This window comes from Anguilla anguilla, chromosome 5, assembly GCF_013347855.1.
Source record: "Anguilla anguilla isolate fAngAng1 chromosome 5, fAngAng1.pri, whole genome shotgun sequence".
Taxonomy (NCBI): Eukaryota; Metazoa; Chordata; class Actinopteri; order Anguilliformes; family Anguillidae; genus Anguilla; species Anguilla anguilla.
In genome coordinates this window covers 11,438,107-11,444,147 of record NC_049205.1, presented here as the reverse complement: position 1 = coordinate 11,444,147, position 6,041 = coordinate 11,438,107, and the positions used below count along the sequence as shown (strand labels likewise).

At 38.4% G+C, this 6,041-nt stretch overlaps 1 long non-coding RNA gene across 1 annotated transcript; it reads left to right on the top strand.

Moving 5' to 3' along the window:
• Positions 1–525: 525 nt before the first annotated feature.
• On the top strand, positions 526–2,039 carry LOC118227235. Its single transcript, XR_004765213.1, has 3 exons — positions 526–605; positions 1,594–1,622; positions 1,838–2,039. It is a non-coding gene; the product is annotated as an uncharacterized LOC118227235 (long non-coding RNA).
• Positions 2,040–6,041: the final 4,002 nt, after the last annotated feature.

Sequence of the window (6,041 nt, the reverse complement as noted above, 5' to 3'; positions counted from 1 at the left end):
AGGCACTTATCTGGAAAGGCAGAAAAAATTATGTTGGATCTTTCCTGTGCCATTAGCCTGATAAATTTTGTACACGTTTGCATGAATCAATCAAACTGGACCTCTTATCATCATAGCCCTACTGTTGAGATCGGCTGCCAGTTATGTGTTCATACCAAAAACCTCTGCAGCAGCCTTTCCACAGTCTGGCCAGCCTGGTCAAGCTAAAAGCTCTAGCAAGTTTGTGCCAAGAGCAAAAACCAAAAGACACTGTTTGGACAGGCTCTAAATCCCACCCATACACAATGCCTCCTAAATTTTAACACTGTACTCTGACAACGTTTTTATATTTAAAAAACTAGTCATAACCCCATCATTGACTGTGACAGTACCTATTTACTTTGACTACTCTGACGAGGGCCTAGGAAATAAGAACGGTTCCAAAATTTTAAGCTTAACTAGAGCATCAGCAAAGCCCTGAAGAGGCTGTAAAAAAGAAGAACTGATGTGCATTCGCTCTCTCATTGGCGGTATGAATGTGGATCACGTCATCCTCATCATAAGCAAAGGCTTGTGAAACTGAATGAACTCAACGACTCGACTTTCTTTCACGAAGTATGAATCAGGTGAGTTATGAAGATACAGAGCATCACAATGCGGCTTGAAATAGGTGCACAGTAAAAATGTGCACCCCAGACATTGAGAAAAGCTTCAATTCACAGTCAGTGCAGGCATACATTCCATTGCTTTTATGCCATATTGAAAGCCTTAGGCGAAAGATGGTTATATACTGTTAACTTTGCGCTAATCACATCCGTATCCCCAGACTGTGACATGAGTGATGACCGATCCACAGCTAATATACCCCATACATAACAACACGCTGCAGCACATTGTGCTTAACAGCTGCGAATCTACTCTGTGCGCTACAGTAGATTCATAGAGAGGTTTCAGAGCAGTCAATAATTCCAATTAGTTTTATATTATCATAAAACTACTTGCAAACCTTGTCACTTGAGCAATGCATTGTGTAGCTTTATGGTGTCATTTGTTAACTTTTAATGTGGTCAATCAAAAAAAATGTCATTATGAATTGCCTTTGTCATAACATAAGGTGCAATAATAATTCAGACAGGATGGCTTCACACATTTTTCCCATGGCTTTATAACCTATGAGCATATATTACTTTGTCACAACCGCATGAATTTTTAATATTGAAGTGTTATAGTGCGGAGTCAGTTTAGATGAAATAGCTTTGGGATTTTAAAGTACTTTTCATGAACCCAAAGTGAAAATGGAAGTTAACCCACTCAAACTCAAAGCACAATTCGGCCAATTTATGGCTCCATATCAGAGCCCATAAGTGTTGAAAGACACTGCGATAAGGTGACAGAAGACAGACAGGGAAATGGAGGGGCTCATTGCACACTTCAATTAGATTTTTTATGTTTCTGTACGTCATATAAACTCAATGACCAGGTCACAAAACCAAACCCCGGTCAGATTAATAGCCAATTTTGTACACAAAGCATTTCTTTATCTTGTTCATTCTCTCTGTTCTCAGTTCTTTCAGTGTTTTTTCTTTTATTTTGGTTTCTCTACCTCTCTTTCAGACTTGTGGGAGACTGAGGATTTCATACAGGTCTGTGATGAAACTTCTACTTCCACTGCACTTGTGCTTTGTCTGTATGGCTGAGGAAAATAATACATTACTCTACATCATAGAGCACTGTATGTATTTTAAACATGATACCACACTTGTCAAATAAATAATACATTTGATGCCCTTGGAATCACTAGTGGATGATTGCATAGCATCAGAAAACTAATCAATTGTTCTCTGTCTTCCTTATTTAGAGCCCTGCCTCAATAGCACTGCTGTTGATCTGATGATACGTTGTATCTACAAGCTGTGGAGAAAAGTTCCGTTTGCAGGGAGAATTGTACGGCAAGAAGTATATATGAAATTGAAGAAGATTACACTCATAGATGGTGCCAGTGTACGGAGCTGGTATTGGACACTAGTCACTATCAAAGAATGCTGCCCGCACACTGCGCAAAAAAACAGACCAAGCAAGCATTTCAGCACAAGCTGTCATCAGTAGTTGTCATCCACGCAGCTTAACACAGTTTTTTTTGTCAATGCGGCTTAGTCTATAGCGAATGAACAGTCATGCAGCTGACATCGATTGGTTTCAATTAAAACTCTGTGGCTCATGACTCAGATTGTAGTCAGTAGGCAGTACTCTTGTGAGTAGCAAGGCTGTTCACTCCGGTGTTATTTTTCCACTGCAACTGCACAGCTGTGACCTTCTTTACACATAGTAGGAGTAATGTAAATATATGACTGAATGCAATGACTTGGGTTTATAGTGGAAAATATGCTTTATGATAGGAAAATCATATACGCATTTCAAGCTAAACATTTCAGAAATATCTACAGAAACTAGTCAAATTATTCCCCTTTTCTATGTTTTAAAAACTTACTTACTTACTTACCTTGTACCTTTGTCGCTATTTTCATGGTAAAGTCAAGAAACCTGAGCAAGGATTCAGGAATATGGATTGCAAGGGTATTTTTGAGACCTAAAGGTAATCAGAAAATGTGTTCATACCCATGGATGTAAAATATATCAGCTCTTGAAAATCAAAAGTTGCAAAAATCCATAAAGTCTAAGCATATATTAAAAAAAAAAAAAAAATCCATGATCTCAGTCCTAATTGAAAAAAAGGAGCAAACATTTAAATAAAATTTAAAAATTGTCATCTGCAGAAATATTAATTGAGGCATCAGGATAATGGGATGCCATTTGTTTGTGTCTTGATAGGAAACAGTGTGATGCTCGGAATTATATTCGAAATATAGCAATGTGCATGTCCCATTCATTGTTTAATGATGCTTTTACACATTTAAATAAATATGAAATGTCAATGAACATAAAATGTTCCTGGGGCTAAAAGAATGAGCATTATAAGGTTTTCACTTGACTGAACCAATAACCAGGAACATTTCCAACAAAATGACATGAGCTGACTATGATATTGCATACTGAATATCATGTTTAATGAATGACTAGCTCTTCTCGTGGGCATAACAACCTTACAGCCAACTGCTTAACTTTTTTCCCCCAATCTTTTTACGTTCGCTGTACGGGTCGAGTCACTGCTGTGACTTCCACATCCACGCAGAAGGATGCACTGAGCCGAAACGCCTGCGCTCTTTTCAAACACCAGTCCGGGAGTTCTTACAGCGCATAAGCCGCACAATACTGCAGGAGCGCTAGCGCCAATTGGCGGAGATGGGAATCTCTTACTGTCAGCGACTGGCAGCCCGTAGGCACCTGGCACGCTGTCAGAAGGAGCTGAAGCTGCGCTAACTCAGGCCCTGTCTGAGCCAACCGTGTCACCCCATTGTAAACTGGCGGTTTTTCATCAACTGACAACATAAGCCCAGATTTGAGCCCGCACATTCCGGGTTCCAGTAGTGCTTGCAGTGCATGCCTTTACCGAATGTGCTAGTCAGTGGTCATAGTCTGGCCTGTTTGTGTCTAAAATCTGGTCTCATCACTTTAAAAAACCTCTTTTGGACAATTTATGATTAAAAGCAGCAGTCAGCCAGTGATGGCCTCCTCAGGTTGATTGACATTTTTGACGTTTGAGGTAATAAATAGAAGTCTGGTCTTAGGGAAAGACAGATCAAGAGATATTTGTCTTGATTAGAGCTAAACCTGTGAATTATTTCCTCTGCCTTCAGAAGACCCTTTGGGAGTAATGCCCTTATCACAGTGCAGACAGGCTACTGCAGTATTGATCTGAATGACAACTTATGGGTCTATACTTGTCCTTTACCTTCCTTTACCTTTTGGCTAAAATTAAATTGAACATTCAGGTTTAATTTTTTTAAACATAAACATTCATTTTGTCATTTGCTACATGTGCTGTACATGTATTTTAATGTGGTTTGTGCCTTTTTTTCTTTTTCCTGACATTTGAAATTCTCAAGCATAGATTTAGGCCATAACATTCCATAACAGCAATGACCACTGGAAATATGGGAGAGGGCACATAAACATGAATGTTTTTTTTTTGTTTGTTTGTTTTTTCACTCCACTGTTCTCCAACTGAGCTGCATAGTTATACTGTAGAGAAATGTACACAGCTGGTGTATGCAGACAGAAGGTGTCCAATCACCTGGATGAGTCAATATTGCATGATGAGCCAAATAATACCCAGCCAAAGAGACATTTACCCCCAGCACCACTGCATATATAGGATTCTCTATAGCTCGAATGTGAATGAGGGCCTAGGATAGGTTGTATAAAATTATTTATTTTGTTCGTAAAACTAGTTCAGCATAAGTTAAGATAGGCTATAAGACCCTCTGGTTAACTTTGAGTCTATGTTAATAAGACAGCTGACAAAATATCATAATTTTAAATCTTAATTATAATCTGTATATCAAAAGTTTTGTATCCAATTTAAGTTACATTTTGTTTCTAATTAAAAAATAAATCTCTGTACTGATCTATGGCTGGTCATGCATGTAATGTACTCTTTTCAGCAGACACTTTATAAAACGGTTACATAATGAATTTCCATCCATCATATTGCATAATTAACCTGAAGGGTGGCGTTTAGCACATTTGAATCCCGGTTAAAAATAGCACGTTGTGCAGTACAGTACATTGTTCTCATTCGATGTAAACACGGCATTAAAACCGAAGCTTTGCGTCAGACTGACAGGCCTTCGGTTTAGTTTGAATGGAGCTAGCAGAAAGGGAATCGATTATTCCCCTTGTTATGAAGTGAAAGTCATTCGTGACCGGTCACCGCAGAACGAACCACCTCATCTTCCCGTCTTCGGCGTCACGCTTTATGGCATCTTCAGAACACGGAGGAGCTTCACAAATCACCCATAAGCACCGAGGATCTGGCTGCCACTTCAACGCCACGATCGCACTCAGCCTGTTTCCGGGGCTTTGTGGCTGTTAGGGTATTTAACACAGTGCAATTTCAAACACTCTTCTGGGGTGAAGCTTGTAATACTGATTTTTTTTTTTCATGTGATAACTTCTTCATATTTATGAGATTTTTTTCAAAAAATTATTTATAATGCCTTCAGAGCATATATACCAAAAGGAAGGTCATCACAGTGTATAAATTAGTAGCAATAAGCATACCGTAACGTACAATTGACAAGCAATTGCTCAATCTTTCGATGACATTATGGCCAATTATGCCCTACCAAACTGTCAGTCAAAGCCACCACTGGCTGGGTTTGGATTTGCCACCATACTGTGGCAGCATCCATACACGGAACCGGTGTCTTAATAGGATAAGCCACCCTGCAGCCCAGGAACATGCATTCTAATTGCCATTGCATCCACTCCTATGCAACAAGTCATACCCAATCCACCATACATGGCATAAAGAATTGTAGAATGTTTGCTGTACATTCTCCTGCTCTGTTTTGTAACATGGTTGCTCTCTGCAGTCTATTTAATAAAAGCAGAAAAGCTGAACAGTGTGGTCTACAGTGCACTGTCAGAGACCATTATGTTGTAAAGCCTTTCATGCTTTGGCTTCAGAAGGATTTAAAGCCAAAATAATTTCACCTTTAACAAAGACATATTTCAGTCTGCTACAATTATCGCATATTAAATTTGATCCTGGGCATAATTAGCCCTGGGTCATTTTATGAATTTTAAAAGAAAGAAATAATTGTTCATTTAAAAAAAAAAAAAAAAAAAAACTGAATGAATTAGTGCATGCAAGTCCCTGATCTTTAATACATTATCTTTCCTGAGTGCTTAACTGACTTTGAAAAGTAAAGAGGTATCCTCAGAATTCAATCCTTTCTTGTTAAAATAAATAAATATTAGATTGAAAATAAAAGAAGATTTAATATGCATCTCCTTATGTTTATCTCCTTCCTTTGAGATATAGCTAGAGATTTAAGCCTCTTTTTCAGAAACTGGATGGACTATTTCAGGTTTCAGAAATTGAGGACAGTGTATTGCAGTAAATGGTCATGCAAATATATCACATAGTTGCACATGGT